The following is a 12,624-nucleotide window of genomic DNA, read 5'->3' as shown; positions in this document are numbered from 1 at the left end:
CCAGATGACTCTTGGTAGCCCGAATCTCGGGAAGTATTCCTTTAACATAGTCTTTGCAGTAGTCATGGATGTAGCGTCTTTAACAGGAAAAGCCTTGACCCATTTACTAAAAGCACAGATGACAACTAACACATACTTTAGATTATTGCAATGCTCCATCTCAATAAAATCAAAATGTATAACCTCAAAGGGGACAGAAGGTGGACCAAAACTACCCCTAGGAGTTGATGTGCCCTTTCCCACATTGTGCTGCAAACAAATCATACATTCCTATACAAAGCATTCAGCTACTTTAGAGATTTTGTCATTTACCCATACTTTTTCCAACATTTTTGTGATTTTACGAGCACATATGTGTGGGACCATGAGCCATAACAACCATCATCATAATGTAAGCGTCGGGAAGTAGCCACTTCCCTTCAACTCTGTCCACCCAACACCCATCATCATCAAGTTTCCCCAAGTCCTCAGCCCATTTCTTAGACTCTTCTAACGTGGCATCGGCTTGGATATCCCTTAGGGAATCAATACCCTCATCCATAGTACAGGCATTTGTGGTTTCCCTTGAAGTATACATGTCTGAAGATTGATCAGTGGCAGTCTGTTTAGCTATCTGATCAGCAAAAGCGCTCCCTTTTCCTACATCATCTACAATCTTCTGATGCACTGCGCATTTTACGATAACTAGCTGAGTAGGGAGTGCAAGCGCTGAGAGTAGCCGTACTATCAAGGAGCCATGCTGGATTTTTGTACCATGCAAAGTGAAGAACCCTCTTTCTGACCAAAGTCTCCCAAAGTTGTGAACCACCCCAAAGGCATACTGACTGTCAGTGTATATATTTACAATAAGCCCTTCAGAAAGTTCACAAGCTAGGGTCAATGCAATAATCTCTGCAGCCTGCGCAGAGTTATGCGTGATTCTCTTGGTTTCCACGACCGTGCTCAATGTAGTGATTGCATAAGCAGCTGTGGATGTACCATCCAGAAGTTTGAAGCAGGAGCCATCACAAAACAGCTCCCCTTGTGGAGTATTCAAAGCAGTATATTTCAGATCGATTCTACCCTTTGTCTCTTGTTCGGTAGTGTAAAGGCAATTATGTGACTCTTCGTCACTGCAAGCAGTACCTTGCGGGAAAGGTAAAAGTTCAGCCGGATTAAGAACATGACACCTCTTAATTTGTATGTGTGGTGCAAACAAGATCAATTCATATCTCGTTAACCGTGCAGAAGTGAGGTGTTGCGTTTGAGTTCTGTTCAGTAGAACATCTACAGAGTGAGGTACCATTAGGGTTAAAGCATGGCCTAGGACCATGCCTTCACTCTGTTTTACAGACGCAGCAGCAGCAGCGACAGCTCGCAAACATCTTGGCAAAGCACATGCTACAGTATCAAGGGTGGAAGAAAAGTAGCCGCACAGCCTATTCTTCCATCCATGTTCCTGTGTTAATACATCCAAAGCACATCCATCACATTCATGCACAAAAAACACAAAGGCCTTTTCATAATTTGGTGTGCCCAAAACTGGTGCCGAGCACAATGCAGTCCTGAGCAAATCAAATGCACGGTGGTGCTCCATGTTCCACGGCAATGGCAAAGAAATGCCCATCTTCGTCAGAGCCAACATCGGCTTAATCACTAGTGAAAAGTTGGGGATCCACTGCCTACAGTAAGAAGCCATTCCTATCAAGGCTCTAACTTCCTTCTGTGTATTTGGGACAGACATGCTAGAAATTAGTTTTATCCGTTCAGGTGTCAACCTTCTTCCCTCCTTTGACAGGAGATAGCCTAAATAGGCGACCTCCTGACAACAATATTGACATTTTTAAACAAAGCTTTATGCTCATGTTTAGCCAGGTGAATAAGTAACAACACAGTTCCCTCCTTACAAGCGCTCTCTGAGTCAGCAGCTAAAAGCAAGTCATCAGCATATTGAAGCAGTGTACAAGTAGAGGGCAACTCAAGGGAATCTAGCTGCTCTTTCAAAGCCCTACTATAGATGCTAGGACTTTCCGTGTAACCTTGCGGTGCACGGGTAAATGTAAACAAACATCCCCCTAAGGTGAATGCAAACAAGTATCTACTGTCCTTATGTATAGGAATACTAAAGAAAGCGTTCTTTAGATCCACAACACTAAAGTGAGTAGCTGAAGCCGGGATGATAGTTAATATCGTCGTCACATCAGGCACAATTGGAAATTGTGGAGCGCCAATCTTATTGATGGCACGCAAATCAATTATGAAACGAAAAGGAATTGCATTATCGCCTTTTTTGTACACGGGCAAAATCGGACTATTGTGCAAACTACCTGAAATTTCCTCAATCACCCCTCGATGCACAAAATCGGAGACGATGCATTTCAAAGCTTGCTCACCATCAACCGAGATCTTATACTGTGGAATACATGGCAGCTTTACTCCATGTTTCAGGACAATTTTAACAGGCTCAATTTGCAAAACACCGATATTGTTGTCGTCAACTGCCCACAAACACTCCGGAACATCGCTAAATTCCGGGGGCAAAAGTCTGGTGAAGAATTGAGAGACAGAAAGTTGCTGCGGTGAAATCGTCAAACGCACTCCGTCAGAAGAACAATGAATTACCGCATTTAATTCCTTCAACAGATTCAACCCCAACAAATTCTCTCCACAATTCGTAGTCAAAAGAAATGGACAATGATCTGTAAATGGACCCAAAGAAATAGGTACCGGTGAAGAAACCGGACAAACAACTGGTGTGCCAGAAAACCCTACAGAAACATTGGTTTGCCCTGACAGTGGAATGCTTGGAACCCAAGAATGATAAATGGAACACTTCTGTGCCCCTGTATCTATCAAGAATAGATGTTTCCTATTTCCTACTAACATTGCAACATAGGGACCTTTCTGATTAACGGGAATAGGCGTCGGTTCCAAACCCTGCTTCGGGCAATCCTAGCGAAACAGAATGTCATCGAAAGGAAGTTCTTCAGAGAGTTAAGCAGCGGAGGGATGGTCAAAAATGTTTCTAGTATCCACACTTGATGCCTGATTGTCCTGCGTAAAAGGTTGTTGTGAATCCTGTGAGAACTGACCTCTACCGGGGCCCCCTACACCCGGGCGATCTCTTGATCGTCTACCCATATTCCCAAATGTGTTATTTGTCCTCTGTCGGAGGATCGGGCATTGTGCACGCCAATGACCCTCATGTCTACAATAAGAACACTGGTTAATGTTTACAGGAGCCAAGGGCGCATTACCTTGTGTGAACATATTGACCTCTAAATTGTGAATTACCCCTTCTAGGGCCTCTAACAATTTGCTGTAATAGTACTTTTGTCTTCAAGTCACCTTTCCTCTTTTCGACTCTTTCCTTTTCATGATTGACACGATTCTCGTAGTACTGAGCCATGTGTAGTACTTCTGATTGACACTTTGCTTGCCAAGCGCTCTCAGAGGACATAATTTGCGACTGGATGTCAGGCAGAAATCCACGCACAAATTTGTCTATGAATAATCTCTTCCCAGACTCTGTGCCTAAATCTTGTCCACTGAAATCTGAAAATACCTGTTCGAACCGATTAAAGAACTCGGTAGCACCCTCAGACTTCCCTTGGACACAGGCAGTAAGCTTGTCTCAAATAATTCTCTTTTCGGGAATTATAGTTTTTAATTTCGCAACTATTCTGTCAGGTAAAGTTAGTATCACCTGAGGCGGTCTTTCGCCAGCTGGCCTTTCCCCAACGAGTCTAACTATGTTAGTCCATGTATCTGCTAGCCCTGGTACATCGTCTATAGTTCTAACCTGTTTCCACAAATCAACAGGCAGAAGTACAGGAAATAACAGATCAATATCACTTAGAGTGAATACTGAGGATTGCAAAACAAACTCTATTTCTTTGTAGAACCCTGTCAGATTCTTCCTAATGTCGGGAATAGGTTGTCTAATGGTGTTCACTTCCTGTCTCGAGAACGGGACGTGAACGAACTACGATAAGTAGTGTGCAGGAATTTCATAGGCCTACGCACCCGTTCCGACATCCGCTGGAACCTCGACTTTTGGGACAAGTGTCGGAGGAACCTCTCTCATAGGCAACTGAGAAGTAGGCAACTCCAAACGCTTAATAAGCAACAGAGCCAAATCGAGCGCTAAAGTAGCCGAAGAAGTGTCAAACGAAAAAGCTCTCTTGTAAATACTCAACAACTCTGCGGGCCAATTAATCTTTCTTTTTACACACTCATCCTGCAGATATTCTACCATGACCTGTATCACTTTACTCTGCATTTCTGGCGTATACTGACTATAAGTGTCATATACTTCAACGGGAGTTATCGATGTGTCTGAAATCCATCTAATCGCGTCTTTCGTGCAAATTCGTGTTTCCTCAGTTATCGATTTATGACAAGGAAGGAACCGTTTTTGCACAAACATAGTACCCAAACTATCTTCATCTTCATCTTCATTCTGTAACCTTTCCACCTCCCTTCTATACTCAAGAACCGTATCAACATGCTCTTCTATTTTCTCCGCAGTATCTCTAGAGAATGCTAAAGTATTCAGATCCCTCAACCCTTGTGGGAGATCTGTATCATTTAACCTGTCCCACATTACACACAAATGAATCCATAATCCCTCGATAAGAAATGTTGTCTCAGGAAAATTGTCTACATTAGAGAGTGTGGCAAAAACATTAGCTTGATCACCCATCTCCATGCAATGCTTAGCCCACGCAGTTAACTCACGCTTTTTCTCTGGAGATGCAGTATTGCGAGTGAGGACCCTCGATCCCGCTCCCCGATCTACTACAAGCGGTGTAGAACCACTTGGAAGAGGGAGAGTAGGCAAATGCAACATAGGTGCTATCACTGGTACAACAGGCAAAAGCGGAGGAGCAGGTGGAGGAGCAGTGACAGAAGGAGGACCAACAACTGGAGGAGGAGGAACAGCTAGAGGAACAATAGGAGGAGCAAGAGGAGCAGGAGGAGCAGGAGGAGGAACATACAGAGGTGTCGCAGTGGCACCAGGCCTTCGTTCATTTTACAATTTATCGAGGAATTCATTAGAAACCTGAAAGTCTTTAGAAGGATAGATTTTCTGGACACCAAGTGAGAAAGCCCTATCCATATTCCTAGCTGACTCAGACTGTTTATTTTGGTCATATAACAACGCTTTTTCAACGTTCGTCATTTGACGGCACGCATTTCTCTACTCTTGAGCTGCTGCAAAGCTTCTTTCTTCCAATTCTGTAATGCGTCAAATGCTGCAGGTCTAGCCTTTTTCTTCAATAAAATAGATTCTAAGTACTCAATACGAGGGATTTCAAAACTACCATTGATTGGCCACTGAAGTTCGGAAGCATGTCTAGGCTGTCTGTGCCAAATATCATTAAACACTATACTACCAATGCCATGCTTACAGTACATAGTACAAGTTGGTGACCCCTCCTGTGGCACCGGATGGCTAAATTCCAAAGATTGTCTGTCCTTGCGAAATAATGCCCTGAAGCAGGCAGACAATTTCCCAGGCATATCAGAATACTGGTGTTACCTGGTGAATAATTGTACTTTCAAGTGCAATATGCCAAGACAAATTATCAGGATACTTAAGAATCGGGTCACGACTCACCTGATCAAATCCTAAGGAGGTCCGATCGTATTTCAAAATTTTCTAACAAAGTTTAGATTGTGTTTGGTGATTTCGGCAAATCTGCCCGCCTCGATATGTGGACCCTCGTCAAGATGCCGACTCGGACCGCGTGCTCACCGCCCAGGGATCAGGCCGTGCAGCGCTGCTGAGGTGTCGCTTCTCATTCAGGAAAGGGGCCCCCTTTACACTGTCTGATCCCGGTGCGATAGCCGCGTCAACCTTCAACGAGCTGGCATCAATCTTGAGGGTCCCTATTCGGGTGCCATCTGTAAAAGCAAATGAAAATATCGAGGCTGAGTACCTCAAAAGGAAATACACCAACACAAGTTTACAAAGATACACAGATCTTTATTCTACAACTGAACAGTTTTCAAAGGACAATGTAACAGATAGCTATCAGGCCCTCAGTACAACACAGCGAATACCAACCCTGTTCGGTGTGTAAAGTGAGTGGGACTGTACATCAGAATGTTCGTGCTTTCTATACAGTTTGTAACCTGATGTCCATCCCATTTGCAGGTTAGTCATTTCTCGGGCTAGGGGTTCATGCCGAGTTTGTTCCTAATTTATGCATCTATACATTTATGGATTAACCTTAATACATGCTCCAATAGTTTACAATACTAACAATGTGTCTTTGGATTCAACATTAAGCCTTCGTACATATCTTGTACAATATAGTTAAACAAGTGTTCACATTAAATGCTCGAACAGTATTGTGCATAATATATGTTCATGGATTAGTATCTTTGGCACAGGTAATCCTCTATCTACAGGTCAACGAAGGACGAGGTCTCATTACATGACCCTAACATTTGGCCTGCAGGCAGTTTAAGCATTAGCTCGTATGCAGAGGTCAAGACGGCCATGTTACAAACAGAACAACACTGTTCACCATCTTAGAACACAGGGTGACTTTGTGGTGAGAATCCAAATGGCGGATGAACCTAAAATGGTGGCTAAAACTGATCTAAGGTCAGGACCTTGCTACGCGGATTTCTTTTCAGAGTGACTAGGCTTAGGCCAATATATACAATAAAGGAGGCACGATATGATTTCCCGTTCGACACCCATGCTCTTTTTAATCAACATGTTTCTGCAATGTGAACACATTGTCAAGAAGGTGTATAGTGTGATTTGCACACTTTTAAAGTCATATAAAATGGAGAATTACCTTAGGTTTTCAAACCCAAACATGAACACATATTTGTACCAACTTGAGCTTGGAAGATACATGGTCAGGTACCTACATTTCTGACTAGTTACAAATTCCAACTTCACCATATATCTAACGCATGTGATCCCGGACAAATCATTCAATCTCCCTGTGCCTTGACTGCCAATATTAGGTGTCCCTAAAAGTGATTCAGCTTGAAGTTTACACTATTCAAAAAAAAAGTCACACTCATGGTTTAATATACTAGTGTTGCTCCATATATTATAACAGTGGCCCTTCATATTCACCCTACAAAGTAGCAGATATTATTTGCAAATGTGTATGTTTCTATGAGGATATTGGTTACATTTACAAATGCTGCTTCATCCTGTCTCTCTGCTGCATACTAAAACTACCTTGTACACTCATCTCATTTGCAATGTGCAGTGAAAATACCACAAAAATACAATGTTTGTTCTTCCAAAAGACATTCTTTAAGCCATAACATATCCCATTCCAAGCTGCAGTTTTCTGTTAGGAGGGATCTGTCTTTCATAACAAGATCACAGGCCGTTAGCCCCATTCCCCACACCGCCGAGGCCTGTTGGGACTAGCCACCGTGTTCAGGGAGGCATTGCTGGAGCACACTGAAGCTGAGAGGGATGGAATAGAAAGACAAGAATAGATGGGAAGGGAGGATTGTAGACGGATGTTAAAACAATTTTGTTCTTGCTTCTCATTTGCTGTGGGTTTTACTGTTTTTATAACTCAATAATGTCCATGATATGCAGTGATGTTATTGAATAGAAAAGCAAAGAATGAATTTTTAAACAAACCCAAAACATCCATAAATGATATATATATTTATAAAATAACACATTTTAGAAAACTATATATATATATATTCAGTAAAAAAAACTTTGTTAAAGGGACGTTATGGTTAAGTTGCGCTACTAAAAACCTATGAAATTCAGTGAAAAAACTTTGTTAAAGCGACGATATGGTTCAAAGTAAAACCGAAAAACCCCTGAAATTCAGCAGTTATGGTAAGATAAGCAACCATAACTCGCGCCGCCACCGTGCACTGCTAACACTAACACCCAGGACATCAAAGATGACATCACAAATGTCATTGATGACATCACGCGGCTGGCTCTCCCTTTTTTTCCTTTCCTGACATATCTAGGCCACATGATTTTCTTCAGTAACAGTCAGGAACTAAAAATTGTAAATTACTATATTCGTAGACTTATCTTTCAAGTATGTTCTTAGAATAATTCCCTTATGGTCCAGTCATATCATATGAAACATATACATAGGAGAAGTCACAACCTTGAAAGACAGCAATTCTTTTTGTGCATTAAAATTATCAGTAGATTTATCAGCACTTTCTGATACTTTTGATGTTTTTTTATTACTGTACTTTCCCTGTATATGCTCATATTTTTATATGTTGTACTCACACTATTTTCCTTAGGGTCCAGACACATCATGTGATATATATAGATAGGGTAAGTAACAGCTTTGAAACAGAGCAATCATTTCTCTCCATAAAGGTAATCAGTTAGGTTATGAACACTTTCTGCTACTATTGCTGTTTCTTTTTCCTACTTCAATTCCCTTGTATATATTCACATTTGTATGTGTTGTTGTCTCTTTGTGATTTGTGTATAATAATGCAATTACGTATTAAGTGGGTTTTATTACCTACTTATCACAAGTTTCACTGTACGCAAAACTCTAATATGAAAATAGTTATCATTTCAATATTGAACATGGCAAGCTTATGAATATTGCACCTCCATCATGTATGCTGCACACAATGCCTATGTTTCTACATGAGTACCTTAGTATACTGGATTGAAGTTAATAATAGAATGCTATTTATATCAATGCATAGGTTAATGCACTGATCGGCACTTGATATTTATTCCAATAATCTTTGACACTTTTTTATTAACATTACACTAAGAATCCCTTGTACAGACTTTTCATGAAAGGTAAATGCACATGTGATGTCATCAGTGATGTCATAAATGACATGTGTGATGTCCTGGGTGTTAGTGTTAGCAGTGCACGGTGGCGGCGCCAGTTATGGTTGCTTATCTTACCATAACTGCCGAATTTCAGGGGTTTTTTGGTTTTACTTTGAACCATAATGTCCCTTTAACAAAGTTTTTTCACTGAATTTCATAGGTTTTTAGTAGCGCAACTTAACCATAACGTCCCTTTAACAAAGTTTTTTTTACTGAATTTCATAAGTTTTTAGTGGCGCAACTTAACCATAACGTCCCTTTAACAAAGTTTTTTCACTGAATTTCATAGGTTTTTAGTAGCACAACTTAACCATAATATCCCTGACTTCATATACATGTAACATAGAACATACTAAACCCCTTGTAGTGATTTTCATGTCCGCGGACTACCACCATGTCCGCGGACATATCGAAAATCTGAGCGTGGTGAATGTTCATTTAAATAGTGTGCCCCATTTCCCCTTTGAAGTTGGCTCTGAAAAGAGCCGTTTTTTTTTACAGATGCTTGACAGACACCTGTTATTTTGTATTTTTTTTCTTGCTTTTTTTTCTTACTTTACTCCTAAAATCTTCACATAACCTTCTCCAAAGCAACCCTTACATTCCAAAATAGAAAGGCATTTCCCGTAAAAGATAAAGAAATACCATCTTCTTTAAAATTAACAGCATTACTGGCATCAATATTCTCATTGTTACAGAAGAACATAACAGCTCTAAGCATGAAGGCACACATGCCTCGGTTGATGACACACCTAGCAATGTTTTGCTGAGGACAAACAACTGAACTATTGTCCCATATTGCCCTAGGTAGTAATCCAGAAAAAAATACTTTCGCATTTGGAAGGCTCTTTATTACGGCTTGAACGAGGCGTTCCAAATCAGCCAACAAAGTAGGGGCACTGACATTGCCCAAATGGAAAGCACCATAGTGCAAAACTACCACATGCAGACTGTTCATCGTGGCCATATCCTCACAAACTTGTACAATTCCCTGTACATTGCAATCAGGCACAGTGCTCCACACCACCTCCACTCCTTTGACATCAAAGTTCTTTGCAACGTGCCTGCATTCAGCGTACTGCTGTAAACCATGCACAAACATATCTCCGAGCACCAACACCCTGACTTTCTCCAATTCTGCCATCTTCACCACACACAGTCTCTTTCAACACAAATCCACAACCTCGACATCTGATTGGCTGATCCGTACAGTCTTCTTTCCATGTTGGATTTCCTGGAAAAACCGGATGTAACACGCCCGGTCCACGAACAGCCGCGGTGTCCGCGCACGGCGTCCACTTTACTCTCTGTGCCATTCCCTCATTGCATACAGCTAAGCAATCACACAATACGAATAACGTCCTCAGAACACCCCCATTTTGTGAATTTTCGAACATTTCAGGACAATTATCATTTCATTATTCAACATATTGACATTACAAATATTATACTTTCATCTTGTACTCTGCACACAATGCTATCTTTCTCCATTAGTAGCTCAGTATACTAGATAGAATCCCATAATACAATGCTATTTATATCAATGCATCGTTCAAAGCACTAACAACGGTATGATATTTATTGCAATATCCTTGACACTTTTTTCGGAATATTATAATAAAAATCCCTAGTACACAAATTCCATGAAAAGTACATACACGTGTGATGTCATCAGTGATTTCATCAATACCATTTGCGATGTCATCTTTGATGTCCTGGGTGTTAGTCTTAGCAGTGCACGGTGGTGGCGCGAGTTATTTTTCATAGCTTACCATAACTTGCTCTTTTCAGGGGTCTTTCGGCTGTACTTAGAACAATAACATCCTTTAAACAAACTTTTTTTAATATCACGCAAACAATATACAAACATGGCGTGCAAAAAACAACTTCTACAGATGGCTTTACACAGAATGTTGCAAAGTAAGAATTTATGCTCGTTCACAGTGAAGGTCAGCTGCTTCCATTTTTTTCTCGGGCCCCGGAGAGGCTCACGTAGCGGACTATAAGGTTGTATTGTGTTTTGACCTTGACAGACAGAGATTGTGATGAAAGACTTCTCTTGAAGTAGTGTTGCTAAAACGTAAGAGAAGATAAGTATGAAATTTCTGAAACTAAACCACTTTTATATATTATAACACTATGCGAAAGATCGTTGGCACACGCGGAGTCGTACTTTGGGACTGCACCACTCGTAGACAATGGAAATTGCAATTGTACTGTAAGTAACCCTTTAGATTATTTTATACCAAATATAATTACAATAGCGTAGCATTAAAGACCGCTCAAGTTGAACTTGTTCGTTGAAAGTGGCGTAATGTTTTCTACCGTGCACTATCACCGCCGAATTGATGCCCTGTCGTTTAGAGGGCTCTGAAAAAGGCAGACAACACAGGGTGGGTTAATATAAATAATTTAACCGGTCTATAGGCGGTTAAGTGCTCTACTCGCTGTGCCACTTCACTGTAGCCTGTCAAGTGGCACAGCAAGTACAACGCTCGCTTTGACATCCGTGCACAGCTTGTTAACGCAAGTTCGAATCCCGGCAAGGTCAAACTCAGCCTTTCACCCTTCCGTGGTCGATAAATGAGCACCACACACGTGGTTAATAATAAGCACTGCTTAGATACCTCACGGTTCTTAGCTCTATATGAGTGGGAAATTATTATTATTTTATTACTAACATACTCCGTTGCACTATCTTCGATAGCAAATAGTTTCACGCCCTAATAAATAAAATGATGATTTTTAATGAAGATCGGCTGGTGAGACTAATTTATATTTTTTAAAACAGGTATGTGGCCCCATTTTGCCTATGTCACGATTTACAGACTCCAGCGGATGGGGTCTTCAACTGCCAGGTGCAGGTCCAAATATGCAACTTCATGACCCTCACCATTTTATGGGACAATCGCCAAGGACCAATATGCCCTTACGCAGTACTAGCGGCTACAAACAACATACCAACCAATAGGGTGGTCTAATGGCTCGTTGTTGGAGCAACCTTCCGATTATCAGAGCGACCATTTACTGCTTTTATCATAAACCAACAGCCTATCTACCGCAAAGGAACAGCGCGTGGCTCCAAATAAACTTTTGCTGATCGACAGCAGAGACAATAGCAAATCGCTAAATATTCATTAAACATTTCATGTGAAATAAATGTACTTTACCAAATGTACAATCCTGCTGTTTACTTTTAAACCACAGTTTCATATTCCGAATTGTGGCGCACTGAGTTGTAAGCTGATCTAACACCCTCTGTACCGCAAAGGAACATCGCGTGCCTCAACATGAACTTTTGCGGATCGACAACAAAGACAAATGCAAATTGCTGAATATTCTCTAAACATTTGATGTCAAATAAATGTACTTTACAAAATTTACAATCTTGCTGTTTGCTTTTAAATCACTGTTTCATATTCCGAATTTTGGCGCGCTGTGTTGTGACATAATATGTGTTGTCTTCCGGGTTCTGTGTAAAGTCACTTAGGACTGGAGAGGACTGGGTGCGTTTGATGACGCACCCTGTAACGTCACGGAGAGAGGCGGGTAATATGAATGCTTTGATAATATCAGGTTTAGGGGCGGGAGATATGATTTAGTGTCGCAAAAGCAAGTCAGCCAGCTCAATAGCGCCAATCATAGGATTATCACATAATGTCGGCGCACACCAGCCGGATTTATCGTTTCTTTAGTGGACAAAAAGTCGGTTGACGCCCACAGGAAATTGTACTATTAGCGGACAAAAGGAGTGGTCTTAAAACACTTTCACCCTGACAACGAACAATACAAACAACATTCTCAGAACA

The sequence above is a fragment of the Ambystoma mexicanum genome, chromosome 6q, assembly GCF_040938575.1.
Source record: "Ambystoma mexicanum isolate Mex_15411 chromosome 6q, UKY_AmexF1_1, whole genome shotgun sequence".
Lineage (NCBI taxonomy): Eukaryota > Metazoa > Chordata > Amphibia > Caudata > Ambystomatidae > Ambystoma > Ambystoma mexicanum.
The sequence above is the reverse complement of the archived record's forward strand: the minus strand, read 5'-3'. Positions refer to the sequence as shown.